The sequence below is a fragment of the Stomoxys calcitrans genome, chromosome 3 (genome assembly GCF_963082655.1).
Source record: "Stomoxys calcitrans chromosome 3, idStoCalc2.1, whole genome shotgun sequence".
In the NCBI taxonomy this organism is placed as follows: domain Eukaryota; kingdom Metazoa; phylum Arthropoda; class Insecta; order Diptera; family Muscidae; genus Stomoxys; species Stomoxys calcitrans.
Window position 1 is genome coordinate 108,611,609 of NC_081554.1, and position 18,465 is coordinate 108,630,073.

The 18,465-nt window shown below is 37.1% G+C and overlaps 1 protein-coding gene and 1 long non-coding RNA gene across 2 annotated transcripts in view; both read right to left on the reverse strand.

Annotated features, from left to right (window-relative positions):
• Nucleotides 1-18,465, reverse strand: part of LOC106087128 (uncharacterized) — a 632,434-nt gene that overhangs the window by 610,979 nt on the left and 2,990 nt on the right. The gene's annotated exons all lie outside the window — the stretch shown is intronic.
• Nucleotides 12,909-14,943, reverse strand: LOC106087129 (uncharacterized). The gene is made up of 3 exons (XR_009397774.1): nucleotides 14,700-14,943; nucleotides 14,536-14,650; nucleotides 12,909-14,463 (listed from the first exon to the last, which is right to left on the reverse strand). It is a non-coding gene; the product is annotated as an uncharacterized LOC106087129 (long non-coding RNA).

An 18,465-nucleotide genomic window follows, 5' to 3' on the forward strand; every position in this document is an offset into this window, starting at 1 on the left:
AGGGCATTATTTTAAAAGTACTGGGAAATTCTCTTTACGAGGTCGGAAGCTTAGATGGCAAAAGTAAAGGAGTTTATCACGGAAAGGACCTATTTGTAGTATAGTTTTCCCCGACTAGCTTTGTTACGTGGGTCGAGGCCACACATTTGTGTAGGATACCTCGGAGAGCAATATTTGGTTAATAAAACCCTTGTAGCACAACCGCTAGGAAATGTCTTTGGTTACTTCAAACCCCTTTTTCTATTCGAATATTTTTAAACTCAGTTGGGCAATTTTCTAGTTTTCTGAGGAAAAGACAATTTTTTTTTTCTCCAACTATTTTAATTAATATTCCATTATTATCTACCGACTTTCTTCCAAGTGTAATTTTGACTCAGAGTGTTAGGTTGAATCTTATAACTTTACGAATTTGCGGGAATTATTTGGATTTAAATATAGCAATATTCCAAATATTTGGCTGCCGGAATGAGACAACCAAGGCTTTGGGGCAAAAAAAAAAAAAAAAAAAAAAATTTGTTTTCACGATATATGTCTTCTTTTATTTCACTAAAATTGTAAAAGTTTAAACTTTCAGATTCAATCAAAGCATTTTCGCACTCGTTCCATGCCTTTAAGGCATCGACGGCTGCGAGCCTGTTGTGTGTAGATATGATTGAAAATATTAATTTATTTTTCTATTCACAATAACTTTAAATTTTTTTTATAACGATCTATTGAAACATGCAACTATGTTATTAATCTAAATTTTTGATTTGAAGTTTCTTCAATTTGTGTTTTCATCACCACATTCCGTTCTCAGAAAAAAAAGACAAAAAATGAGGAGAGAAGGGTAATTTCCGCCCATGTTTAAGTCTTGTGTTTGGCGAGTTTGGTTTTAGTTTTGTGATGTTATAAAAAAAAAAAAAAAAAAAAAAATTGCAATTGGATAAAAAAAAAAGAAATTAACAGCAAAATTTGACAAGATATAAAGCAAAATAAAAAAAAAAAAAAAAAAATGTCATAGAAAGTATATCCATACAAAAAAATATGAAAACTATATGAAAAACATATCTGTAAAGTGACATAGTTTTAGAAAAGAAAAATTGATTACAATATTACCGAGAAAAGAGTTTTAAGAAATCAAAGAACATAAAAAGTTTACTTAGACACCTTAACCTAGACTTGCAAAAGGAATGCCATGGAAGGCACATAATTTGATGGGTTATGTCATAACCAAAAAAAAAAAAAAAAGAAACCAACGTGCTACCATGTATTCTATTACTTTTTTGCCAATAACCCCAGAAAACTTAATATAACAAAAAAAAAAAAAAGGCAACAAGACAAAGATAGTAATGATTGAACTAAGAGAAGATAATGTCTAAAGAGAGCCAACTGTCTGTGACAAAAATAAAAGAGATCAAGCACAGCTTGTAAACAAAAAAAAAAAAAAAAACAAAAATACGAAAATAAAAAAAGAAAAATATGTTGTAACGAAGCAGTTCAAAATAAAATGTAACAACTAAAGAAGAAGAAGAGATAACTATTCTAAAAGCATTTAAATAAGTGAACGATCTGAAACAAAAATAAAAACAAAGAACAAGAAGAAAAAGCAAGACAAAAAAAGTATAACAGTTTAGAAACTAGTTGAAAGCAAAAAGATAAAAGAATTAACTAGTATAAAGAATGTAAATAAATAAGAATAATCAAAACAAACAAGACATTTTTGAAAAAAAAAAAACAGAAATAAGAAGTAGAGATACAAAATTTCAAATATAACGTAAGAAGGATGGATCAAAGTGGAAGGCAGAAACCTTAAGCAAAATAGAAACCACAACAAAAATCGAGACTAGAATTATATAGTTTTTTTATATTTTTAAATTCTTTTTGTAAATATATAGGTATGTACATATATTAGCTTTAAGAAATTCAGTAGTTGTAAGATATATATAAAGAAATACAGGTAAAAAAAAAAAAAAAAAAAAAAAAAAAATTAAAACCAAACTTTAAAAATTTTAAAATGTGAACTAAATTTTTAAATAAAATTATAATGAATTTGAATAATATTATCTTTTTGTCTTCTGAGAACTTAATTGGAATGATGGTGTGAACTGAGTTTTGCTGAGGTAGGGTGTTGCATGTTGGAAATGGGTGTGAAGGAATTACGAGTGAGAGACCGGACCGACGACATGGACAATAGACAGTAATCGGACAGACATATTCGAACAGAAATGGGTATATTTTCGGAATCAGGAGCCATGAGAATATACATAGGCTACGGACTTGCAGAGTCGTAGATGGGGTGGGGGCTCAAATGACGGACGTGACATTGGACAGTGGACCTTGTGTGCGTATGCATACGTATCTATGTTTTTTTTTTTTTTTTTTTGTTTTCTTTATGTATCCTTTTTTTTATTTTTCTTATGACACGAGAAATTTTATGTTTTTGGTTCGTTGTGACTTGTGGTGAGAAGTATCCATACCCCAATACCGTCGAGCTACCGGATAACGCCACCGTGTCAGAATATCATTTATAAGTCACAGCAGGGATAAACATGAACCATTAGGGTAAGAGCGAGGGTCCCCCCCCCCCCCCTCAGATGTCAAAAAATGTAGTACCCTATTTTCACCACGGGGTAATTATGCACCATCTGTGAAAATTTCAAGAAAATCGGTTCAGCCGTTTCTGAGTCTATAAGGAACACACAAACAAACAAACACAAATTGATATTTGGTTGGTTTTGGAGTGGGGCTTTGAGCGTGCTCTATTCCTTCTGACAAAAACAAAAGAAATCATTAGAAATCAGTTTTAGTTGTCAGTCGAATGAAAGTAACCCCCAATTCAATTGTTTTCACAAATTTATGATTTAACCAGCTCTCTCACAACTTTATCAATTTTTACGCATAAAAAAACAACTTTTTTTGAAATTGTTAGGTTATGTCATACGAAAATAATATCAAATGATGAATCGTATGTAAATTGACAATTTTGACAAACATTTTCAATTACATGCGAATACAAAAAGTGACAAGTCGTAAGACATCTATATGCCATGTAACCATTTCTTACGCTATATTCAAAGAGAACAGCTGCCATAAATTACCCATCTAAAGATGGTATTTTGTGCAGTTGGTAGCCCAAAACGCCTAGAATTATATCAACTGGACCAGATTTGAAAAGCTCAACGTCAGCTTCGAATTCATATTTTCGAATTTTGTAGCATGAAGCATTGGTAATAATTTCATTGGAGTATGTATGGATATGCGGTTATTGGCCCGCAATGTCGACGTCAATAGGATCGATGAGTCATAAAGGGATTTCAGAGATATTGGACAGCTGGTTTCATGGTTAAGAGTGTAGGATGGCAACTTCAAACGATCAACCAATCTGGAAGAGATGGAGCTATATTTTGACCCGGAATCTAAAAGACATCGGACCTTGATGTTGTCTTCAAGTGCGACAACCACAGTAGGAAGCAAAGTGGTTGTGTTTTGTTTCAGGATGACAGAAAACGGAGGCGCTGTGGACTTAGCATTGGAATCGGACGTTTGGCTTTGTATTCGGTTTTGGTTGGACTTGGCTTAGGGTGCCGTGGTGAGGCTTTGCAAGGCTTTGTTGGCTGGGGTTGTTTTTCAGAACAATGTGAACGTTTTGGAGGATTCATAGTCTTAGTTTGTTCCAACCTTCTAGAAATATGTAATAGGCTATGGTGTTTCGCATGATAATACCTGCAATCATTGGTGGTGGTGAAGCAAGTTTTTTGTGAATGTGAATGGGCTCAGCAATTTTCGCAATACCCGTAGGTTTTCACCACCTGGATTATATTAGTAACATTCATTTGTAGAAATTTCCTGCATTTGAGCAACGGAAGAGTCCATCTGCATAATCTGCACACATAGCCTTTGGTCGGTGTTTTGTCAAGATCTCTGTTATCACGCATTGTGGCCTATGGATTATAAAACTTTAAAAAACTGCTGTACCAATTTTTCGCTTCAGTTATTCAAAGGATGCAGAGTTGGTAGGCAGGACAACTACCTTTGTTACTTGTCGTACGATTTTTGGATCCAATTAGGAAATGCCCCGGAGTAAGCGCAGAGCGATCAGAGGCTTCCTGGGATATCGAGCATAACGGCTGGGAATTAAGACATGCTTCTAAAGGGTGATTTTTTTGAGGTTAGGATTTTCATGCATTAGTATTTGACAGATCACGTGGGATTTCAGACATGGTGTCAAAGAGAAAGATGCTCAGTATGCTTTGACATTTCATCATGAATAGACTTACTAACGAGCAACGCTTGCAAATCATTGAATTTTATTACCAAAATCAGTGTTCGGTTCGAAATGTGTTCATTCACCGTAACGTTGCGTCCAACAGCATCTTTGAAAAAATACGGTCCAATGATTCCACCAGCGTACAAACCACACCAAACAGTGCATTTTTCGGGATGCATGGGCAGTTCTTGAACGGCTTCTGGTTGCTCTTCACTTCAAATGCGGCAATTTTGCTTATTTACGTAGCCATTCAACCAGAAATGAGCCTCATCGCTGAACAAAATTTGTCAAAATTTGAACACATTTCGAACCGAACACTGATTTTGGTAATAAAATTCAATGATTTGCAAGCGTTGCTCGTTAGTAAGTCTATTCATGATGAAATGTCAAAGCATACTGAGCATCTTTCTCTTTGACACCATGTCTGAAATCCCACGTGATCTGTCAAATACTAATGCATGAAAATCCTAACCTCAAAAAAATCACCCTTTATATTCGAAAACAGTTTCTGCAATTCTTCAAACGTGTGTTTGAGGTTACTCGCGACTTTACGGAAAGGCGATTTAAAGCTCTTCACCCCCGCTTCTCAAAGCCCACCCATGTGGGGGCTCCAGGTGGAACTTCTGATAGGCATAACTGGACTCTATGGATTGTTTGGAAACCTGTAGAAAATCCTTAGCTAAAATTTTAGATACACCAACAAAGTTCGTGCCATTATCGGAATGGAGGTGGAGGGAGCATCTCCGCCGTGATACAAATCTGCCGAATACGGCCAAAAAAGTGCTCGTCATGAGGTCAGATGACGTCTCCATTTGTATTGCTTTTGTGGCAAAACAAATGTATACGCACACGTAACCTTTGATTATGCGACAAAATCGTCCGGAATAACTTTTGATTTCAAAAGGTCCTGCAAAGTCTAACCCCGTATGAGAAAAGGACCTCGAAAATTCTGCTCTTTCTGGAAGTAAAGCGGACATCATTTGTTGTTGGCACTTGTGCTTGTACAACACACAAGTTTTACACCTATTGACCGTCGTCTTGATCAAATTCTTTACTTTGATAGTTCAGAACAGAGTGTGAACTAATCTTAGGACAAGTTGGTTGCCTCCATGAATGGAAATTGTATGTATAAATTTTACTAACAAACGAGACAACTGACAGCCGTAAGGAAGGATAATCGGGTGTTTCTCGTTGTAGGACAAACCCGATGCCGCCCACATATCCTCATAATACCTTCAGCGTCAAGAAATGGATTTAAACTTAGGATCGAACTTGAACGAGCAATTTCCTTATTCGCCGAAAGATCTACATACTCGCTTGGAAAATGCGCTTTTTGGGTAATGGATATCAAGCGGTCTTGTATCATAACTATTTTCGCCGTATTATACCCTTGGACTCTATCTTATGACCACACATAAACTTTGGAAGAGTACGATGGAAAAACCTTAAAATATTCGCAATTACTCGTATTGCCTTTTGAAGGGACGAAAATCTATCAAGGACGTCCTCATAATAAGTGAAAAACGAGAAATTTACCCTAATACTTTTCCTCTCAATATCAATTGAATCTGGCAGGACATCTACTAATTTCGGCCAATGTTCCTTCGAACAGCCCAATCACTCTGGACGGTGCTACCACAAATTATTCTGCAACAGATCGTGTGGGTAGGTTCCGGGACTTCTGGTGCTTTTTTTGTCTTACACGACACCAAATGGACAAAGGCACACTGTTTCCTCACGACCCGAATATGAACGACAGCAGCATACGCCTTTTCAGTCGCATCGCTAAATCCGTGGAACTATACATCACAGTCCGTCGTACAATTGAACCATCTTGGTTCTTTGCGGAAATCTTTTTGTCCCATTTCGTACCCTCCGCCCAAATCGTCATTATGCAGATCATTTGGGCGATAACTATACAAGGTGCAAGCCAACCAGCGGGGTCGAAGAGCCTGGAAGTCTGGGAAAGGACCTCCCTCTTTGGGTACAACCAGTTCTGAAGAAATGGTGACGCAGTAAGGAAGAAGGAATCGGATGATGCATTCCAACGGATGCCCAGTGTTCTGGCCGTCTTCGAAAAAGAGCTGTTCTGCAGGATCATAGGCCAGAATCTCTCTGGAGTTTGATTATCCACTTTCTCATCGAAAAACCAACGGACCTCAAAGCCCGCATTAATTGATTTCTGGCATCTATCGGACTCGATATGGAATGTGCACCAAAGCGTAATCTATATACATACAGTTTCGGAGAAATTCATAAGAGAGAGGAAGAGACTCTTGAACATCATCGGCCAACTGTAGAATAGTCCGAATAGCAAGAAAATGAGTGCAAATCCCCCCGAATGTCGCTGTATTAAGTTCGTAATCAATGTTATCGTTTGGATTCCGACGAAAAAGGACACGCTGCTATGTCCTGAGTTCAGGAGTCACCAGGATCTGTCTGTACATTTTAGTAATGTCTTCTTTAAAGACATAGCGGAGGAATCGTCAATTCAGAATCAGAAGTACAAGGTCCGGTTGCAGTACAGGACCAGTATGTAAAATATCGTTTAGTCTTTTACCATTGGAAGATCGAGAGGAGGCATTCAAAAGCGCCCACACTTTAGTGGTCGTGCTGTCTCGCTTCAATACAGCGTGGTGTGGAAGATAATAGTGCGAGCTATCAGGACATGTCGGTGGTGGCACTTTTGTCATATGACCCAAGGATTCGTACTCCATAAGAACCCCGTCATATTCCCCCTTTAACTGTGGTACTCGAAAAAGACCCGCCTCATTCCAAAAAAACTGCGTCAAGGACGCATTCCTGGATTGACCCATACAGTTTCCCATGAGGAAATTCTCCTCATATGGAAGAGAGACAATGTTTCTCCCACCTTTGTCCCTAATAGTAGTTTTGGAATATTATTCCTCGCAAAATTTATCCGAGGCGGGAAGGAAAGTCTTCCTGGGAAGGTCTTCCACCTCCCAGAAACGAGAAATTTCAGCATCAAGATATACTTCGCAGAAATAGGAGACGATTACTGGAAGTAATCCCCTCCTATCAACAGATCGATTGTTGTGTTTTCGTAAAAACTATGATCAACCAAGGGAATGACCGGAATATAGCAAGTCGGGATTGATGGTTCTTGATTGGAGGTCTTCAGAGATGTGCGGAACTATGAGAAGCTATGACCAAAGAGCATTCTTTGCGAACCGCAGCGGAAACGGAGTTATACAAACCAGATGTACTGGCAGATGTGCGCCTAAATGGTGCCATATGGCCGTTAAACAGTTTCTCCGTAATGAAAGTTTCTTCCGAACCTGAATCTAGCAACCCCCTAGCCATATACGTCAATCCATTATGGCACACTTTCACCATGGCTGTACACAATAAAACTCCTTTCGAATGAGTAGAAAAACAAGTTTGCACCAACTCAACGACGGGATTTTTGGACTGTATAGTAGTAGGAGAAGAAGTAGAAGGTGAGGCTGTTAGATTGAATTGGTTAAAATTGGTACCGGTGGAGGTAAAGCTAATAGGAACTTGTTCCTTGTGGAGTAGGGTGTTGTGTCGCTTGTTCCATTTAAAACAAGCAAATTTACTGGTGCATTTCATACCCGTATGCATCTTAGAAAAGCAATTTATCTTTGCCAATCTCTGATGATGATTCATACACAAGAAGTTGGGGCACTTTCGAATCACATGGACCTGCTAAAGACACAGCCGGCAGTTAGAATCGGTCACCTTATTTTGAAATGTCTTGACATTCCTATTACCAGACTGTACATGTGGCTTTTCGCCAGACTTGATCCTTGATCCGGAAGCACTCGGTGTAACATTCTTCCCAGGGATTTCCGATTTCCTGATGATGATTTGTCAGGAAAACGTCTAAAGAAGATGTTATGCTTTCCGCGAAGAAAATCACATCTTTTTCTTTAGTGTAAATTTAACAACTGTCTTTATTGAATTTGAAATTATTATATTTAGCTTTTTGCTACTACAGTACAACTTATCAGTCAGCAAATTCAAAAGTATCCTATTACCTGTATTCATAGGGTCGTTGATCTACCTAATTGGAATGTAATTGGAATATAGGTGTCTCATATCGGCACCACATGGAATGCTGCATCCTTCGCAGCGTTCGTTTACTTATGATTAATAAGTAAATAATTTACGTAAGCGCAAAGACCGTTATCCATTACAAAGACCATTTCGGAATAACACTCTTATCGTCTAGTGCCTGTTCCCACAAAGTAAGTGTGGTCTCAGGCAGACAGTTAGAACAAATGTTTATAAAAATACAGTCCCAACTCTCGACGTCGATTTGATGATGCCTGAGTAAAGAAATGCCGACATTCACATCCCTCTGCAGCGTCTTCAGAGATTATCCACACTCCGATTGGATGAGAAAAAGCGATAACAAGGACTTTAACTGGTTATTCACCAAGACCCTCTTGTTCTCGTACCGAGAACAAAGATTCTTCCAAGCTTCCCCTTGGCCCGATGATTCAAATGGAATAATTCCTCTACGGAGCTAAATCGTGAATTCCTAATGCACACATCAGTTAACATATCCCGGAATGTAGGCCAAGAACGGTAGTCCCCACTAAAAACCAGGATTTCACATGGTGGAAGCTTGAAACCTTGAGGCTGGTTCAGTAAAGATGGGGCACCGGCCACAGGTAACATCATCCCAAGCTGCTCCACGCATCGATAATACATGGCAAAGGCGCTTCTCAACTTCGACTTCACGAATGATAAACAATAATGAGTGATGTGGATTCCACAATAGGAGAGACGAAGCAAATGTAAACGAGGGTGTGATCATCAGCACTGATGGAAAACAAACGGAAATGCGAGAGATAAGTATAGAAAAGAGTCTGGGTGAAACGAATGGAAAATAAACGTATGTTGAAATAAGAATAAAATTGCGATGGCATAAAGACTGCAGAACACGCTGCTAACGATTAATAACAGCGGCCACTGTCGCATAGCATATTTTCTGAAACCATTAACATTAGCATTATTATATATAGCATTATTCGGTAGGTCACCAATAAAACTTCTGTCCAACCGAATTATTTGACATAAATGGGTATAATCCTCACATGAACTTACACCATACTGTGGTCAAAGTTTATTCGAATTCTACTCATTTCGAAAAGTTATATTTCTTTGCAAAACTCACGCTTCTCCAGGAATTTATAACACTGCAGCAACATACGCAATGGATTTTGCGGTTTGTAATTTGTAGAAACTACCTCACAGTCATGAATTTTCTAGATCTTCCCACAGGCACGTCCTTCTGTCGAATTCCGACGTTTTCTTCCTCATTAAACTTATAAAGGTTTGAATATTTCGTACCACTTTTCTTTACTTCGATATTTATGTTTAAACGAACTTATTTTCTTATCACACACGTGCCTGTGATGCTAATCTTCTTTTCTTTAAAAAAAAAAAAACTTCTGCGTCTAATCATTACACCTAACTCATTTAATAGCACTTGTTTTGAGAATAACTAGGACGGTACAGAAATAATGTCAATCAACCTGTTTTTCTTGGCGCGTCGATCAACTGGAACAGCGGAATGGAATTCTCTGAGCAATGCTCTCACAAAGTGTGATTGAATCTGGTTCAATATAGACCAAAATGTTGAGTTGAAGAATCAATCTAATCTGAATAACGTAGTTGGTGGCGAGATGGATTCCTCAGAAGTAAAGGAGAGCGGAGCAAGAGCCTAGGTTGATGTCAATGAAATCGAGAATGCTTAACTTTTCAGCTCCGTCAATGTAGTTGCAGGTGGTATAGAGGTAAGGGAGGCAAGAAGAAACCCAAATAGAAAAACACAATTGAGATGGGTTGGGTATCTTGGACTTTATTAATTGGATTATGTCTGCCCAGTTCGGCAGATGAATTCAGAAGAGGCAGAAGGCAGAATTTTTCGCGGAAGTCATAATTTGACATGACTTGGTCTTGCGGCGGAATTGTCTTGAGACATTGACTTAACTAAGTCATGTGCTGAGGTTAAACCAAGTTTAAGAATTGGAGATTTAAGAAGCATAAATTAGGAATTTCATTATGCCGGCAAACCATGGGGGTTTATATTTGTTCCGCGTGAACACTTTTATATTTAAATATCACAATATGGGTCGATCAGGATGATCGCGTATCTTTGTATGCAAAGCAATAGAGAGTGTGACGACCTGAGAAGCTGCTTTTTGTACTGGAGGTTTTTTCCATTAGCGTATTTAAGCCTTACAATCTTATAATAAATACTGTGGTATAAGACCACAAGCTCTGGTCAAGAAAAAAATGTTGACAAGAAAAGGTACTAATTCCCCAACTGGCCAACCAATAAGGCTTGTTGTTGTCTCATATGCGAAGCCAAGATCGTCGTATGCCACGTTTGATATTTGTTAAAAAGAAAAAACAAAAAATAAAATTTTAATATACCAAACTTTATTGGCCGATAGTAACAGAGTATTCATAAAGAACAAACTGCTGATATACAACCAAATGATCAAGCCCATATGAATCTATGGAATTTAGATTTGTGGCTGCGCTTCAAAAACCGATGTAGAAAAAATACAAAAAACTCAAATTCAAATCCTGCCCACTATTGTCAATGCACAGTGGTATATTAGACATAACAATCTTCACTGAGACTTGAAAGTGAAAACATGTGAACTGTGATTTAAGCAACATATTCGAAAACTACAACCCGCTAGAAGGCTCTAAAAGACAACTCCTATGGATTTAGTCCCATACAACACACATAATTATGAAAGGGTGTAATTTCTGAATTGCGTCTCAACAATTATAAAATGCTAGCTATTTATTATGTCTTGCAAATTGTTAACTGTAACAAGTAAAAGCGTGCTACGTTCGGCCGGGCCGAATCTTATATACCCTCCACCATGAATCGCATTTGTCGAGTTCTCTTCCCGGCATCTCTTCTTAGGCAAAAAAAGGATATAAGAAAAGATTTGCTCTGCTATTAGAGCGATATCAAGATATGGTCCGGTTTGGACCACAATTAAATTATATGTTGGAGACCTGTGTAAAATGTCAGCCAATTCGAATAAGAATTGCGCCCTTTATGGGCTCAAGAAGCAAAATAGAGAGATCGATTTATATGGGAGCTGTATCGGGCTATATACCGATTCAGACCATAATAAACACGTATGTTAATGGTCATGAGAGAATCCGTCGTACAAAATTTCAGGCAAATCGGATAATAATTGCGACCTCTAGAGGCTCAAGAAGTCAAGACCCAAGATCGGTTTATATGACAGATATATAAGGTTATGGACCGATTTGAACCATACTTGGCACAGTTGTTGGATATCGTAACAAAACACGTCGTGCAAAATTTCATTCCAATCGGATAAGAATTGCGCGCTCTAGAGGATCTAGAAATCAAGACCCCAGATCGGTTTATATGGCAGCTATATCAGGTTATGGACCGATTTAAACCATACTTGGCACAGTTGTTGGATATCATAACAAAACACGTCGTGCAAAATTTCATCCCAATCGGATAAGAATTGCGCACTCTAGAGGCTCAAGAAGTCAAGACCCAAGATCGGTTTATATGGCAGCTATATCAGGTTATGAACCGATTTGAACCATACTTGGCACAGTTGTTGGATATCATAACAAAATACGTCGTGCAAAATTTCATCCCAATCGGATAAGAATTGCAAGAAGTCAAGATCCAAGATCGGTTTATATGGCAGCTATATCAAAACATGGACCGATATGGCCCATTTACAATACCAACCGACCTACACTAATAAGAAGTATTTGTGCAAAATTTCAAGCGGCTAGCTTTACCCCTTCGGAAGTTAGCGTGCTTTCGACAGACAGACGGACGGACGGAAATGGCAATATCGACATAAAATTTCACGACGATCAAGAATATATATACTTTATGGGGTCTCAGACGAATATTTCGAGTAGTTACAATCAGAATGACGAAATTAGTATACCCCCCATCTTATGGTGGAGGGTATAAGAAAATTACATTTTATGTAGAGATAAAAACCACGCTTCCAATTTTCTTCATATTTTTATGTCTAGCCACGCCACTTTTTGTCTGTATGTGATAGAAGCAATATATATATTTGACTCATTCGTAGTTCTTTTCTCGTTGCATATGTGTGAAAGGGAACACAGCATAATATTGGTCAATACACAATTTATACCATTAAGTAACAATTTAATTCGTACATTTAAAAACATGATCAAGCGTAAAGATGGTTATCTTTACCAATCACTTGCCGTGATACAAAAAAATCGAAAAAATCGATATGCCAAAAATAATTCAAGCAATAAACACCTTTGTTTAAAAGATTTTCAAACAAATTTGTACATTCAATTAAAAAATTCGCCGAAATCGGAGCTTTTCATTAACAACTTTGTAATTTTGGATTTAGAACAACCACAAGCCTCAAAGATCCAATTAAAGCGGTTATTAACTCAGTAAACCAATTTATTCGAAAATTGTCCCTTCTCTCAAATAAGATGTTTACCAATTTAAAAAAAGAAAATAATTGATATGTTTGGCATAAATAATAAATTGCGGTTAAAACGTGTAATATTATATTTTATTTAAGTGAATATTTATTTTTAAATTCTATTTTCTATTGGGTTGCCCAAAAAGTAATTGCGGATTTTTTAAAAGAAAGTAAATGCATTTTTAATAAAACTTAAAATGAACTTTAATCAAATATACTTTTTTTACACTTTTCTTCTAAGGCAAGCTAAAAGTAACAGCTGATAACTGACAGAAGAAAGAATGCAATTACAGAGTCACAAGCTGTGAAAAAAATTGTCAATGCCGACTATATGAAAAATCCGCAATTACTTTTTGGGCAACCCAATACAAGCGGTATCATCGTCGTGGATACCGTTTGTAAAAAGTATAAAGAACAAAATAATTTACATATATACATATTAAAGTGAATCGTAATAAATACCAATCTTAGCATTTTGCGCACAATACCACGACATCAAGATCTACATTAAAGAAATCTGCAATTCTTAGCTGCCGTCATCAACCTCGTTTTCCAAGCCAATATAGTCTTAATAGGGATAATAACATATTAAAATAAAAATGTATTTATAAATACCACGTCCACCTTCTCTCATGTCCTTAAATTTGTTTCGTTTGGAATGTATCTATTTCATTTGTTTACATCCTAATTGGTTCTGCTTTACACTAGTTCAGCATAACACCTTTTAAAATATATATATAGAGTTTATACTCAACAATTATTATTAAATAAATGATTTTTTTTAATCGATAAATAATCAAAAACCACACTTTCGGTTTTTATACCCTCCACCATAGGATTGGGGCATACTAATTTCGTCATTCTGGTTGTAACTACTCGCAATATTCGTCTCGTCTGAGACTTCATAAAGTATATATATTCTTGATCGTCATGACATTTCCGAATCGGAAATGAATATTGTCATCTACTGTTTTACACAAATTAACAATTGAGCTATTTCACATAAATATGTTGGCTTAACAATGTGAATAGAAAATGGCCTCGTCGCAAAGTTATGTTGAAAATAATTAATTTTAAGTTAAATTTTCACGTTACATTTTTTTTAAACAAGAAGAAGTTTTCTTATGATTTACAGGAGTGCACTGAGAAGACTCACAAATGTTGGGCACTATGCAGACGGGCCGCAGGCTCGAAATGGAAACCGAGGATAGTCCTGAAAGAAAGGGAAGAGGTTTTCCATCGGATACCTAGAACGACACTTGAGGTCGAATCCGAGGCACTGCTGCCAGCGGCACAGTGTTGGATAGACGTAGCCCATATATTGCCATCTGGAAGATCATGTTACATGGGTGGAACAAAGCTAGAGGACAGAGTGGGCCTGGGGTCTACATTGAGAAACCAGAACGGTTCTGCAGGCGGAGATCCGGAATCCGGCGATCACGGAATGCGTGAGGTAGTGGGACTAACGCGTGAACGTCGAATGTGAACTTCTTTACGGACAGTAAAATGGCCGTAAGGGCAATAACAACCAGGAAGGTAAGGTCACTAACAGTCTTGCAGTGTAAGAAGGAGATTAACGCCTTCTCTGAGGATGGCACAATCGGCATCCACAACCTGGTCAACTCGAAGCGTGTAACACGGTAGAACAGCGAAACAGTCGGTAGGAAGGCGAAAATCCTATGGGGTGATCCGGATAGTGAGAGGACGAGGCTACTACTGAAAGGAAGTAAGAAGGAGGTTAGTATAGCTTTTGGTATCATAACGGGAAACATAGGAATTCGAGCTCACTCATGCGAAATCGGTGCGGCAAGTGATAACATGTGTAGGGCGTGTGGGGAAGATGGTGAGACGTTGGAGCATTTCCTATGACATTGCGCTGTTTTCGTGGCTAAAGACACTGGTACTAGGATCGATTTCAGCAAAAATTTAAATTTAATATATACATTTCATACCAAGATTTTCATTTGAACTGCAGAAAATCCATTTGCTTACAGCTTATTGTTTTTTCTTAAATGTCGGTGTGTTTTTGCTTAATGGTTGGTAATATGTTCGTTTTTCATAGTTGAAATACACATATATGTATGTCGCAATTTTTTTTTTTTTTTTTCAAACATTAAATATATCTCTACTTTGTTCCACTTGTCGAACGTAGAATAGCGTTCCAAGGGCCTCGATCTAAAATCGTTCTTTCATTGATTTGACAAGGTTACCACATTTGATTGTTTTGGGGTTTCTTTGGCCAAAATGTTGCCATTTACATATAAAAATAAATATGGCACCAACCAAATTATCAGCTGCTTACATGCATGTGTACACACAAATGTGAGTGTGTAGATCTTACTGAAATTCATGCATTTATTTGTAATTTCAACCAAAACCCTCCCCTTCGAAATTAATAAATAAAGAAACACAAAACTATTTTTAAAGAAACGAATGCAGATTTTATTTATAAAAATAATAAGATTTTGTAGAATTTTCACTGGTATAAGTTAAATAAGCACAACTTTTCAAAGGCTTTTGCAAGCATCTTCCACTTGTATCAAAGTAATGTTTTTGTAATTGCATGTCCAAAAGAACAATCGTTATTTCGTCGTATATATTTATTGGAATAGCTTATATATTTATTCGAATACTTTCTTATTTATGCATCCACAAATACTTATTTTTTTCCACCCCGAGTATGTACATGTAAGCAAGATCACACTAACAAACACTTAGTTACAATTAGAAGTTAGGCGATCGCATTTATTTTACGTAAGAAGACGACTTTCCGTGCGGCGACTGTGGTTGTGGTCTCTTTGGGCGTCGTGAAATGTAAATTTCCCTAGATGAAAAACAAGTTATAGCGAAAAGAAAACTTCATTATTATTTCCGCTCATTTTTTTATATGGAATTTCACCGCGAGAATCGAATGTAGTACCAACGTTAACACTCCAAGCACTGCCTCGTGTGCTTTTTTTGCTGTTGGTTTTGTTGTTGGCCAATTGCTCCTACCTGTAAATGAATTTATCTTGGTATCACACACAACACGCATTTGTGTTTGTCATGGGGTGATCAATGAACCGGGTTTCGAACTATTCGAAAAACGAGCTTGTTTAAAACCGAGATAAATTCATTAACAGGTAGTTTACCGAAAACAGCTGAGTACAATTTTTTTCTCGAGGAGTACACTATCTAACAAGTATTTTTATAACTTTTGGTTGTGTGTTTTTTATAGGTAAGAGCTTTAACACACACAAACAACGAAAAATTGCGCAAAATAGTAACATACTCAACAAGTAAAAGCGTGCTAAGTTCGGCCGGGGCGAATCTTATATACCCTCCACCATGAATCGCATTTGTCTAGTTCTATGCGCGGTATCTCTTTTTGGGCAAACAAACAATATTGAATAAGAACTGTTATGCTATTGGAGCTATACCAAGTTTTAATCCGATTCGGACCATAAATGATTTGAATGCTGAACATTGTAGAAGTCATTGTGTAATATTTCAGTTCATTCGGATAAGAATTGCGCCTTATATGGACTCAAGAAGCAAAATCGGGAGATAGATGCTATTGATCAATTCAGACCGTATTAGACACGTATGTTGAAAGTCATGAGAGAAGCCGTTGTAGAGAGGTTCCAGAAGTCAAGATCCCAGATCGGTTTATACGGCAGCTTTAACAGGTAATGTACTGATTTGCGCCATACTTAGCACATTTATTGGAAGTCATAACAAAACACCTCATGCGAAATTTTAGCAAAATCGAATGAAAATTGCTCGCCCTTTTGGCTCAAGAAGTCAAGATCCAAGATCGGTTTATATGACAGCTATACCAGATTATGGACCGATTTGAATCATACTTAGCACAATTGTTGGAAGTGACACCAAAACACCACGTGCAAAATTTCAGTCAAATCCGACGAGAAGTGCGCCCTCTAGAGGCTTAAGAAGTCAAGAACCAAGATCGGTTTATATGGCAGCTATATCCAAACATGGGCCGATTTGGTCCATTTACAACTGACCTACACTAATAAAAAGTATTTGTGCAAAATTTCAAGCTGCTAGCTTTACTCCTTCGAAAGTTAGCGTGCTTTCGACAGACGGACGGACATGGCTACATTGACTTAAAATGACATTACGATCAAGAATATATATACTTTGCGTCTGAGACCCCATGGTCTCTCGAGGTGTTACAAACAGAATGACGAAATAGGTATACCCCCATTCTATGGTGGGGGGTATAAAAACAGGTTTGCACCAAACACTGCTCCCACCAGAAAATCATTTTTTTCATGTTTAAAACACCGGTTTGAGTTTGTGAAATTTTTAAAAACCCTGTTCAAATGTTTATTATACCCTACACCACTACTGTGGTACAGGGTATTATAACTTAGTGAATTTGTTTGTAACACTCAGAAGGAAAAGAGATAGACCCATTGATAAGTATACCGATCGACTCAAAACCACTCTCCGTCTGTTTGTCCATGTTATTGGTGTACAAAGTACATCCGATCGTCTTAAAATTTGGTACAGGCATGTTTTTCGTCCTTGATTGAAATTGGAAAAAATCGGTTCAGATTTGGATATAGCTCCCATATACATGTTCGTCCGATTTTCAGTAATAATGCAATAAAATTGTCATTTGTTAACCGATTCTCTCGAAATTTGGCAGGAACGATTTTTTTCTGACTCTCGACATTATTGGTGAATTTCAAATCGGTTCAGATTTAAATATAGCCCTCATATATGTATATCGCCCGATTTTCACTCCTAAGGGTACTGCAAGCGCATTAAGTGACCAATTTTCCCAAAACTTCGTTCAACGCTTTCCTCAACTACTGTCACAGTATCTTTAAAGTTTGCTCGAAATTGGTTCAGATTTAGATATAGCTCCCATATATATGTTCGTCCGATTTGCAGTAATATTGAAATTAAATGCTCTTTTTTTAAACGAATCTCTCGAAATTCGGCAGGAAGAATTTTATTATGACTCTCGATCGACATTACTGGTGATTTTCATGGAAATCCGTTCAGATTTAGATATAGCTCTCATATATATATATATCGCCCGATTTTCACTCCTAGAGCCACTGCTAGCGCATTTATTGATCAGTCTTCCCAAAACCTACAACGACTTGCTTGCTCGAAATCGGTTCAGATTTAGGTATAGCTCCCGTCAGATAATAATGTCTTCTTTTGTCAACCGTAGTTATTACAGTTTGAACATATTTCCTCGCTGAGGTCCATCAAAATTGGTTCAGAATTGGATATAGCTCCCACATTGTACTTATATGGTAGGTGTAGGGTATTATACAGTCAGCACCACCCGACTTTTGCCCTTCCTTACTGTTTTTTCTATAAAAGTAAACCCTTTTCAAATTTTATGAATAAACCTTAGTTGAAGTCAGAAGTCGGCCTGCGTGTCCTTTTTACGTTTCTAAAACAACATTGATTTGGCGTGAAAAACATTTCGCATTTCGCTGACAAAAAAAATGTGTGACAAAAAAAAAACTTAGGTCAGGTTCTAATTAAAAACTTAGGTTAGGTCTGCCATCAGTCTTAAAAAAATAAAAATAAATTAGAAATAAAATTTCAATGAAATTTTCTTTCAAAACTATTTTTCAATACAAAATTCTCTTAAGCTAAAGTATTGATCTCTTAAGATAAAGTTTACATATATATATATATATATATATATATATATATATGTATATATATATATGCTTAATATGC